Genomic DNA, 12,495 nt, shown 5'->3' on the forward strand with positions numbered 1-12,495 from the left:
CCTCTTGTCTTCTTTTGGAGTTCTCACTCCCTCCAATTGTGACATTAAGATGTCTTCTTAATCATTCTTTCCTATGTATCCCCCCCACCTTCCTCTTGGAGCTGCCTCAGTGCTGTGATAGATTCTCACTCCCCTTACTCACCTTTGATATCCCTCTCCCAATTCTGTTCGTCTTGGACTTGTTTCCTTCCTCACCTTTTTTTTTTTTTCCCTTTCCCCTTGTATCTTGTCAGGCTCCTCTTCCCATTTAGTTCCTATCAGACCTGCTCATCGCAGCTCACCACCCGTGGCCCACCCATTCCCCATTGAGCACTTCCCCTTTCAGGCATGTCTTTCTCTGTTTTCCATCCCTCTGCTGCAGAGGCAAAGGGGCTGGATTGGGCCTTAGGCTCTCAGGCTCTGAGACTGCAGATTCTCTCTCTGCACCCTAACCCTGAGGGTTCTATCCCCAGGGATCCTGAGAGATCTGGGTAAATAGGTGGGAGTTGGTTGATTGTTACTGCTCTGTGGAGTCTGGGAGTGTCTCCCCCATTTCTCCCACTTCCACTAGGTTAGTAGTGTGGAGGGAGGTAGATCTCTTTCCGTTGCCCCATTTTCTTTTCTCTGCTGTTTGCTCTCCCCCTTCCGATTTCTGGGCTCTGCAGCTTTGTGTCCTTTGGAAAAGGGGATTGCAGCTGCTCACAGATCTTTATTCTCTTTCTCACTTTCCCTCTTTCCTTCTCTGAGCGGTTGCATACAGTACCCTGTCTCCTATTCCACCTCTAAGCCAGCACCCCTAGGAGTGTGCTTTTTTTTCCCCCAGCTGACAAGTCATTTTGTTTTACCTCTAGCTGGGGAAATGCCAGTTCTCAGATTCTCCCGATCCCACTGGGGGTTATGGCCACACTTGGACCTAGGGAAGCTACAGTCTTGCCTTCCCTAATGGCCTCTGGTTTGCAGTGTGACCTTGGGGGAGGGGATGGGGAAGGTGGGCTTATTATTTCTTTTTCACCTCTGCTCCAGGGAAGGCTCCAGCTTCCTGGTCTTCAAAATGGTGAGGGCTTGGGTTTGGAAAGCACTTTGCGGTTGTTTGTTGAAAGAGAGAGTGCCAAGTGTCACTCAGATTTCTGCCCTCTGGTATTGCAGGCTCTCCCTGCCACAGGAGCTGAGTGCCTCTGGGCAGATCCATGCTAGATTCTGGGGCTCATTGGTGTACAAGGGGTGTGTGGGTGGGCGCTGACATTCCTTAAGCTTTTTGAGTGACCTGATTTGGTAGAGTTAGAAAAGGGTGCCAGGAACTGGTGGATGTGATTGGATTTTTAGTCTTATTATCTGAGAAATGCGTCTTAGCTACCATTCCTGAGCGATTTTCTTTAATGACTATATGGTTGGGCGGCGGGGCGGATTTAGGAAGTTCATTCAGGGGTAAAGGTGGTTTTTACAGAAAATCTATCCAACCATTTTCCTTCCTTAACTTGGGAAAGGGGATCTTTTGCATGTTCTAGGTTTATTTATTTTATTTCTTAAGTAAATCAAAAGCCTGATTTTTTTTTCCCTGCTGTGGCCTAGGGCAATTGTATATTAAAGTAGCCATCCAACTGTGAAGGAGCATTTACTGGAAGGACTTTCTTAACTGAGCTATGATCAAACTTTGTTTATTTTAGTACTTATTTAGAAATAATTCTGTGTGGACATATTTGAAATAAAAAACATTCACTGTCATCTACAGAGTTGGACCATTCATTCATCAAATATTAGGGCATTTGTATATGAGACAGTGAAGAGGGCTGATAGTAGATCTGTATGGCTCCTTGAACTTTTTAAAATTTTCTGACAGAATCTGGTAATTTTAATGATCTATGTATGGCATGGGTTTTCACCATTATTGACTTAAAGATTTTTTGATTCATTTCTGTTGGTGAATTTTTAGCCTTGTATATCATGATTAATTTCCTGAATTTATGTTAGAGTTTGTGTTACCCATGTTAGTATCAATGGTTGTTTTGTTTTTTATTCTTAATATAGAAGTGACAGATAATTAAGAATAAAAACAACTGTGTATGCAGTACTGCTTAAATGTGTGTCCCAGAGTTTTAATATCATTGGCAGCATAAAAAGGTCCTGCATGCCAAAAGCCTAAGTTTACATAATAGGGAGAGAGGAAACACAGAATAAAGAGCTGATTTTTCCACCTACACGGCTAACCGATGTTCTTAAAGACTGTCAGATTTCTCTGAGGCCAGCAGAGGCCCCAACTCCAGCATTGACATTTGCTTTCATGATGGAATTGGGTGCTACAGAAATGTGAGGTGGTAGCCTTGGCCTTCTGGCACAGTTAATATGCCATTTGGAGTCGGGGGGCTGGAGCAGGAGATGGCGGTAGGCAACTGCTTTCGACGTAGTAACATGTTTTCAAGGGCTCTTGCCCTGCCTAGGAAATCTTTGTAAAGACTTTTAAAAACTAATCTGATCAAAGTTCCTCGTTTAAGTCATCATCTTGTTTTCAACTAACCTTTTTTTGGCCATCCCCCCCGCCTTTTACCTGCCCCCCATTTTCCTTGGCATGGTGAAGGTTGACGCATTTAGGACGGTGACAAATCAGAAAATACTCATTCTTCTTGATCCAGAAGAGAAGAAGTTGAAAGAAGTTGTCGGTGTGCAGATTCATGGGCAGATCCATGGACCTTGATGGTGACTTTTGGCAAAGGACACAGCCTGGGAGGGGTGGGGGCTGCACAGGTGACAGTGAACCATAGCCTGATAAATGTTTGGTGAGTCTGCATGTGAGGAGGTGAGGCATCAGGTCAATATAGTTGGAGATTGAAAAGGTTGGAGTGGCTGTTGGTCTCCGTCTAGTCTGGTCTGCTTCCCATCTTTGGTCCACTGTGGTCTCCTGAGAGGTGTTAGGCTGCTTGCAGGGTCTTCCTGTGATCTGCTATAACTATTGTCAGTCACCACCTGGCAGTCTAAACAATGTCTTAATTTACACAGTCATCGTGACTTTTTTTTTTTTTTTTTTTGAGACGGAGTTTCACTCTTGTTGCCCAGGCTGGAGTGCAGTGGCGCAATCTCAGCTCCCCACAACCTCCGCCTCCCGGGTTCAAGCGATTCTCCTGCCTCAGCTTCTGAAGTAGCTGGGATTACAGGCATGCGCCACCACGCCAGGTTAATTTTTGTATTTTTAGTAGAGATGGGGTTTCATCATGTTGGCCAGGCTGGTCTTGAACTCCTGACTTCAAGTGATCCACCTGCCTCGGCCTCCCAAAGTGCTGGGATTACAGGCATGAGCCACCACGCCTGACCTGTTTTTCCCTTTTTAAAAAAAATCTTCTGTTATTCATCACGGCACTATCCATGATGTCCAGTTGGTAAGATTTCTTTTTCACGATCTATAAAATGGCTAAAATTGAGATTCTTTGCATGAAGAGAGAAGGTGACTAGCAGAAATACCTCCTTTGACGCCTTGCGTTCATTGGAACTCAGTGTGAAAGTCAGTGCCTGGTCTAGCCTCCTCATTTACAGATGGAGGAATGGAAGGCTGGCATAACGCATTGTGACAGGCTTCCTGCCACAGCAGAAAAGTACTGGACTTATATAACGGCGGGGACCTGCCTTCTGATCTAGGCCTTGTCCTAATTAGTTGGGACCTTGAACAAATTGCTTTACCTCTCTGGGCTTCACCTTCCTAGTCTGAAGTCTGGTGTGCTGTCCAGGTCTGATTGTAGATTCTTGTTGTCCTGGGTCACGTACCAAGTTAGAGCTGGGGCTTAGGACTAAGCTCCTGTTGCTGCTCTTTGATTCCTCCCTCACCTGCCAATCCCCAACTGCCTGTCATCAAGTCCTATAACCTGGAGTTTGTGTAGGGGGCTCTTTCCCTGGGAGACGCAGTAAAATGAGCTGGATTACCCTTGTATACTTTTTCAGATATAAAATAAACACTGCCTGTTTTTCAACTGTTCACATGGAAATTACTTTATAATTTAGGGGGATGGGATTATCCAGATTATATTAGCTACATAACTGAAACCATATATCTCTTTTAAAAACAATATGGAATTTTTCAAGCTGAGTCATTGTTGACCTAGGCTCTCAAACAGCAATGGTCTGAATAGCACTTGTATTCCTGGCATTAAGAAATGCAAACAAATAATTCATGTTCATCTTCCCGAAAGTTTCTTTCTATTTAACTTTTGATCCAATGCTTTATCAGGCTTCATCTATGAAGAATTCTTGAAGATAACTTTTGGCACCTGTCAATCTAATTTTCATTTATTTGCTTTTCTGATATTGAGAAATGCCATTAAGTTGATATATTAGCAGAGAACCAGATAGTTTCAGCCATGAAGTATCATTACAGGAAAGTAATATTTATTTTAGTTGAAAATAGCCAGACTTGCCTATCTCTCTCATTTTCCTTTATTGAAACAAACATTTTCTTTTTATGCACTTTGCAGCAGTTGTGACTGTTGTATTATAGATCTGTAGGTATTTCCTGCCTCTTTTGCTCTCCTAATATCTCTGCATTCTTACTTGGATGATGTCCTGGTCCTGGCCACTGTAGTAAATTGGTAATTGAATTTGAACAATTGAGAGGCAACTTCCTATGATGTAAAGAATGTTAAAGAAACCTGGATTCTAGCCCTAGCCCTGCCATTTACTAGCCGTGTAACTAGCCAAATCATTTTCAATTCTGTGGACTACAGTTCCTTCATTTGAAAAATGAGGGGATTATACTAGTTAGTTCCCATTCTGCCTTATGTTGTGGCTAATAATAGATTGTCATTTCTCTCTAGATAGATAGTAAACTCCTGAGGATGAGGAGCCTCTTACATTATCTTTGATTTCCCACCACACCTAGCAGAATACTTTGTACTTGGTAGGCCCCCATTGCATCCATGTTGATAGAAGATAAAACAGGTGCTAGAGTCTTTTTTTTTTTTTTTAGATGTTTATACCAACTGTAATGGCCATTTGCAGACTTTAAATGCTTAGAGGGCCTGCTGTCCTGGTCAGCTTTTTTTTTTTTTCTTTCTTTCTTTTTTTTTGAGACGGACTCTTGCTCTATCGCCCAGTCTGGAGTGCAGTGGCGAGATCTCGGCTCACTGCAACCTCCGCCTCCTGAATTCCAGCTATTCTCATGCCTCAACCTCCCGAGTGGCTGGGATTACAGGCGCACGCCAACCATGCCCATCTAATTTTTATATTTTTAGTAGAGACGGGGTTTTGCCACGTTGGCCAGCCTGGTCTCGAACTCCTGACCTCAGGTGAGCCACCCGCCTTGGCATCCCAAAGTGCTGGGATGACAGACGTGAGCCACCGCGCCTGGCCCTGGCCCAGGATACTTTAATCTGCATACTTGCTGTATTATACATTTCTTGATCATGGTGACACAGTTAATAAGTAGTAAGGCAGTGTTAAGAATCCACATCTGTCTGATTTCAAAATTTGTGTTTATTTTATTAGGCTACGTTGCCTCTCTGGGCATATAATAATTAGCATAGTTCATCACCTTAAGGAATTTATAGTCAGTTGTAAACAATTAACCATATAGGGTGAAGAGAAGTAAATGTTGAATAGACTATTCTGATTAGTATCTGGCTTCTTGGGACATAATCCTGTATTAATGGTCTTGAAGACTTTCATATTCAGAGATTTGAGCACACAGTAGGTTCTGTATCACAGCATTTTGAAAAGAGTCTACACCACAAGTACCAGCTTGCCTTTTTAGCCAGCATATTTGGAAAAGTTGAGCATTTTATTTCTGACCTGGATTCAAACACAGGTGTAACAAAACTGTAAGTAAACTAGTCTAACAGGAAGAAGGTAGAGATGTTTGGTCATGTAATAACTCCTTAAATCTACATTTTTTTCAGCAAGTAGAAAAGTATTTGGGTAGCTACAAATTGAAATATTTTCTTTAGGTAGGCAACTAAAAATATATGCATAGAATATATGCAACTACAATTTGTCAATTTACAATTAAAAATAAAAAAAGAAACATACAGATAGAAATACATCTTTCCTCTTGAGTTATTTATGTGGAGCTCACTATGATACTCTTTTTTTTTTTTTTTTTCTCGCGACGTAGTCTTTCTCTGTCACTCAGGCTGGAGCACAGTGGTGCAATCTCAGCTCACTGCAACCTTCACATCCCAGGTTCAAGTGATTGTCCTGCTTCAGCCTCCCGAGTAGCTGGGATTACAGGCGCATACCACCATGCCTGGCTAGTTTTTTGTATTTTTAGTAGAGATGGGGTTTCACCATGTTGGCCAGGCTGGTCTTAAACTCCTGACCTCAGGTGATCCTTATGCTTCGGCCTCCCAAAGTGCTGGGATTACAGGCCTGAGCCTCCCCATAGGGCCATAATACTTTATTTTTATTTTTATTTTTTTTTATTTTTTTATTTTTTTTGAGACGGAGTCTTGCTCTGTCACCCAGGCTGGAGTGCAGTGGCGGGATCTCAGCTCACTGCAATCTCCGCCTCCCGGGTTTACGCCATTCTCCTGCCTCAGCCTCCCGAGTAGCTGGGACTACAGGCGCCCGCCACCTCGCCCGGCTATTTTTTTGTATTTTTTTAGTAGAGACGGGGTTTCACCGTGTTAGCCGGGATCGTCTCTCGATCTCCTGACCTCGTGATCCGCCCATCTCGGCCTCCCAAAGTGCTGGGATTACAGGCTTGAGCCACCGCGCCCGGCCCATAATACTTTATTTAGTAACTTTTTGCATTTAATAAAATGTTAGTCTAAAAGTATGCTGGTTAGTTACAGCTAATAGCCTCCTGAGGTGTATATATATAGTTGGCCAGGCGTGGTGGCTCACGCCTATAATCCCAGCACTTTGGGAGGCCAAGGTGGGCAGATCACCTAAACACCTAGCCCCCAGAGGTAAAGGCTGCAATGAGCCATGATCGCGCCACTCCAGTCCTGCCTGGGTGATGAAGTGAGACTTTGTCTCAAAAAAAAAAAAAAAAATTATATGTGTGTGTGTGTGTATGTGTGTGTATATGTATTTGCATTGTGTGTTTGTGTATGTATATAGTTGCATTGTACTTTTTCCTCATTTTCATTTAAAAGAAAGGTCAAAACTGTGGCTTTATCTTTTGCAGCCTGCACTACTTAGGAATGAGACAAAGGAAAATGATTACCATTAATTGCCATGGGCAATTAAAAAGAGTTCTTTGTTCAGTAACAAATTGATTGTATACAAATGAAAGTCAGCACTGCGTTAATACAAGATTATTAGATTCTTGAAATCTGCACTTCTGGTAGAGTAGCTTTCACTTCAAGGGAATTATTTCACTGGGAATAGCTTACCTAAATGATTGGTGATAAAACGTATCACTAGATCTTTATTTTTCAGAAATGCCTATTAACGTTGTAGGTAGAGGCTGGTGGATATGCTGCTTTTATAGTAACCTTTTTAATGGCCTGAAATCACTGTGTATGTTTTTTAATGCTGCCAGCGTATAAGAAATTTCTTCCTCTGATTGCTCAGTCATTTGAGGAATGTAGATAAAGCCTTTGATAAATGAGGAAAAAGAGAAGACTCCTGACTGCTGTGGAGTGGGTCGTGGCTGTTGGCATGTACCTAGTAGTAGCCACTCAATAACCACAAAGGCTTAAAAAATGGCAGCCTTAGCTAAAGTTGTTATGATTTGATGTTATGTATATACAAGGTGTATATATTTTCTTGTGTACAAATCCCCTTTTAAGTTTTTTCTTAAAAAATTAAAGTATAATCTACATGTAGAAAAGTAAATAAATCTTAAGTGTCCATTTCTGAATATTTTGCATGTTGTACAAGCCCCTTTTTCCTATGATGGGGCATGATTCCCTTTTCTACATAGTTCTTACTGAGCTGGAAATTATTTGAGAGTCTAGTCTATATAAGGCACTTCAATTATTACTTTAATATACAAATGTGAACATGTAGGATGTTTCTAACTTTACCTATCTGGGCTGGGTCAAATACCTGATAAAGAATGGGATAACGGTGATTTCATTGTATAAATTATCACAAGTGTGAAAGCATTCCTTTAACAGATCTTTTCTACTCGTGTTGTAATTCCAGATTATTTTGGTCTCTGTTTGCAGAAATTAAAAGAAAAGAGATAGTGGTCGATGCTGATGAGAGTGAAATGGAACTGATATTGAAATTACTATCAGGCCTGCAAACTAGTGTGAACTTTCAGGAAAGTAGTTTAGCAATGTTTTATTTGTTTGTTTTTTGAGATGGAGTCTTGCTGTGTCACCCAGGCTAGAGTGCAGTGGCATGATCTCGGCTCACTGCGAGCTCTGCCTCCCGGGTTCAAGCAATTCTCCTGCCTCAGCCTCCCCATTAACTGGGATTACAAGCGCGTGCCACCATGCCTGGCTAATTTTTGTACTTTTAGTAGAGATGGGGTTTTGCCATGTTGGCCAGGCTCGTCTTGAACTCCTGACCTCATGTGATCTACCTGCCTCGGCCTCCCCAAGTGCTGGGATTACAGGCGTGAGCCACCGCACTCGGCCTGTTTTTCTTGTTGTTGTTGTTTGTTTTTTGTTTTTTTTTTCCAAGAGAGAGTTTTGCTCTGTTGCTCAGGCTGGAGTGCAGTGGTGTAATCTTGGCTCACTGCAACCTCCGCCTCCCGGGTTCAAGGGATTCTCTTGCCTCAGCCTCCCAAGTAGCTGGGATTACAGGCACCCACCACCATGCCTAGCTAATTTTTGTGATATATTTATGTGTGTGTGTATATATATATATATTTTGTTGTTGTTGTTGTTGTTTTGAGTAGGTACGAGGTTTCACCATGTTGGCCAGGGTGTTCTTGAATTCCTGACCTCAAGTGATCTGCCCACCTCGGCCTCCCAGAGTGCTGGGATAACAGGCGTGAGCTACCATGCCCATCCAGCAATGTTTTAAGAAACATACAATCCTTGATCTACTTATAAGAATCTATAGGACCGGGTGCGGTGGCTCATGCCTGTAATCCCAGCACTTGGGGAGGCCTAAGTGGGCGGATCTCTTGAGGTCAGGAGTTCGAGACCAGCCTGGCCAACATGGTGAAACCCCATCTCTACTGAAAATACAAAAAATTAGCCGGGCATGGTGGCGGGTGCCTGTAATCTCAGCTATTCGGGAGGCTGAGGTAGGAGAATCGCTTGAACCTGGAAGACAGAGGTTGCGTTGAGTGGAGATTACGCCATTGCACTCCAGCGTGGGTGACAGAGTGAGACTCTGTCTCACAGAAAAAAAAAAAAAGAATCTATAGGGACCGAGAAATAGAGATGTGAATCAAGATTGTATACAAAAGAAATGTTAACTATGTTAACTATATGGATGTTTATAAATTAACAAAAAAAAATCTAAATGTTTTAACCTTAGGGGAATGGTTTGCTTTATGGAAAGGTTATGGAGTCATTAAAAAAGTATGTTTTTGAGAATATTTGACATGGGAAAGTGCACACAAAATAAAATTAAATGTGGGAAAAAATAGGATATAGAACTATAAACAGCATGAGTCCAGTTATTTTAAAATATATATACGAAAAAGTGGAAGAAATATGCTGAAGTATTACTAGTTAACTCTGTGTTGTAGGATTATGGGTGATTAAAACTTTTTTTTGAATTTTCCCAAGCTTTCCACAATGATTTTACTATTTCTGATTCAGGGAAAACAAGATTAAACAAGTTTTTTTTTTGTAGTGTGGTTGTCTTGTGTTTGGCTTTTCTTATAAACATATGAAGGAAAAATTGAGCCAAAAAGCAATAAATTAGCCATGGTAAGATCTGTTGGACTCTTTAGTATCTTCGAAGGTAAGACATTCACCCTTTCTTAGAGAATAATCAAATTAATTACTAATAATATTACCAAATAATAACAGTGACCTGTTTATTACATACCAGAAGACTACGAAACGTTATCTTATATTCTCCTCACAATAACCCTCTGGGGTAGGTGGTATTCTCACCTTCTAGATGAGGAACCGAGGTTCCAGAGAGGGGACTTGCCCAAGGCCACATGGCTAGTAGGTCCCCAAAGCAGTCTGGCCCAGAGTCTCTGCTCCCTACTGCCTTCTCTGGCCAACTTTACAGTTTCCAGAATGCTTTTTTTACACACTTTCCAGAAAGTCTGGAAAGGACTTTACACTTTCCAGAATGGTTTCGCCCAGTGTGATCTCAGCCCAGAGATGAAAATAATTCAAATCTACTCCATGGTGGATAGAGCTGAACCCTTGGTTATCTTTAAACAAGGTTCTCTTCTAATCCCTGAAGTGTGCTTGTTTTAAGAGAAAGGAGCAGGGCCAGGCGCAATGGCTCACGCCTATAATCCTGGCACTTTGGGAGGCCAAGGTGGGCGGATCACGAGGTCAGGAGATCGAGACCATCCCCGATCGATAATACGATGAAACCCCCTCTCTACTAAAAGTATTTTCGTGAAAATATGAAAAAATTGGCTGGGCATGGTGGCAGGCGCCTTTAGTCCCAGCTACTCGGGAGGCTGAGCCAGGAGAATGGCGTGAACCCGGGAGGCGGAGCTTGCAGTGAGCGGAGATCGCCACTGCACTCCAGCCTGGGTGACAGAGCGAGACTCCGTCTCAAAAAAAAGCAGGCTGGGCACGGTGGCTCACACCTGTAATCCTAGCACTTTGGGGGGCCGAGGTGGGCGGATCATTTGAGGAGTTCAAAACTGCCCTAGCCAACATGGTGAAACCCCATCTCTACTAAAAATACAAAAAAAAATTTAGCCAGGCTTGGTGGCGGGCACCTGTAATCCTGCTACTTGGGAGGCTGAGGCAGGAGAATTGCTTGAACCCAGGAGGTGGAGGTTGCAGTGAGCTGAGATCGTGCCACTGCACTCCAGCCTGGCTGACAGAGTGAGACTCCATCTCAAAAAAAAAAAAAAAAGCCATTGGTCAAAGTCGGAAATGGCTATAAAATTAGTTATGTGTTCCCTTTTATGCGCCAAAAACATTTTAATAGGCTGGCGTGCAATGGCACAATCTTGGCTCATTGTAACCTCCACCTCCCGGGTACACGTGATTCTCTGGCCTCAGCCTCCTGAGTAGCTGGGATTACAGGCATGCACCACCACGCTGGGCTGATTTTGTATTTTTAGTAGAGACAGAGTTTTTCCATGTTCATGAGGCTGGTCTCAAACTCCTGACCTCAGGTGATCTGCCCGCTTCAGCCTCCCAAGTGCTGGGATTACAGGTGTGAGCCACCTTGCCCGGCTAAGCTAAGCTATTAAAATTTTTTTTCCCAGAGTCCTATTTTGAAGTCCTGTCTTTAATTAATTTTATTTAAATAATTTAGCAAAAGTATTAAGCAGAAGAGGGAACAAACTAGTTCTTTGTAGTTCAGAGGATAGAGGTAGAGATATGGGTATCTACAAGGTTTACAGTGCACAAAACATGCCTCCTCCTCTCTCGGAGAATTTATATGCCGTTTATAAAACAAAAGCAATTCTTCCCTTACAGGTAACACAAGGAACACCCTGTTTCTTTAGCAGAATGTAAAAAATTTAGAAGGCCAGTGGCCTGATTATTTTTCCTTGATCTTATCTTAAAGAATTATGTGTGACTAAGCATTTCAATGCAAGAATGCATTGACTAGGAAGACCGATTTCATCTTATTATGAGAAAGAACTTTTTTTTTTTTGAGACGGAGTCTCGCTCTGTCACCCAGGCTGGAGTGCAGTGGCTGGATCTCAGCTCACTGCAAGCTCCGCCTGCCGGGTTTTATGCCATTCTCCTGCCTCAGCCTCCCGAGTAGCTGGGACTACAGGCGCCCACCACCTCGCCCAGCTAGTTTTTTGTATTTTTTTTTTTTAGTAGAGACGGGGTTTCACCATGTTAGCCAGGATGGTCTTGATCTCCTGACCTCGTGATCCGCCCGTCTCGGCCTCCCAAAGTGCTGAGATTACAGGCTTGAGGTACCGCGCCCGGCCGAGAAAGAACTTTTAAAGAAAGTGATCCAAGCTCGTGTTTTATGTTTTGTCTTTTTTTTTTTGAGTCGGAGTCTTGCTCTGTTGCCCCGGCTGGAGTGCAATGATGCGATCTTTGGCTTACTGCAACCTCCGCCTCCTGGGTTCCAGCAATTCTCCTGCCTCAGCCTCCTGAGTAGCTGGGATTATAGACGCACGCCACCACACCCGGCCAATTTTTGCATTTTTAGTAGAGATGGGGTTTCACCATGTTGGTCAGGCTGGTCTCGAACTCCTGACCTCTTGATCCGCCTGCCTGGGCCTCTCAAAGTGCTGGAATTCCAGGCATGAGCCACCGCGCCCGGTCTCGTTTTGTCTTAAATAAACAATAATTTTAAAGTTTACCCCATTTGGTTTTATTGTCGTTTTTATTTAACAAGACGTCTACACATATATCTATTAAATGTTTATTTACTGATCATTCTTTCTGTTGTTGGGGAGAGTAACAGATCTTCAAGGAGGTTGGTGTTCAGGCATCAGGAAGAAATTGCAAAATAAAGCATTTTGGATGCTCTGTGAGATTTTTGTCTTTTGTTCCTCCATTTGTTCTG

At 42.8% G+C, this 12,495-nt stretch overlaps 1 protein-coding gene across 1 annotated transcript in view; it reads left to right on the plus strand.

The window, feature by feature from the left end:
- The window catches only part of ARHGAP35 (Rho GTPase activating protein 35), a 147,278-nt gene that overhangs the window by 1,870 nt on the left and 132,913 nt on the right, over nt 1–12,495 (plus strand). The gene's annotated exons all lie outside the window — the stretch shown is intronic.

This window comes from Macaca mulatta, chromosome 19 (assembly GCF_049350105.2).
Source record: "Macaca mulatta isolate MMU2019108-1 chromosome 19, T2T-MMU8v2.0, whole genome shotgun sequence".
Lineage (NCBI taxonomy): Eukaryota > Metazoa > Chordata > Mammalia > Primates > Cercopithecidae > Macaca > Macaca mulatta.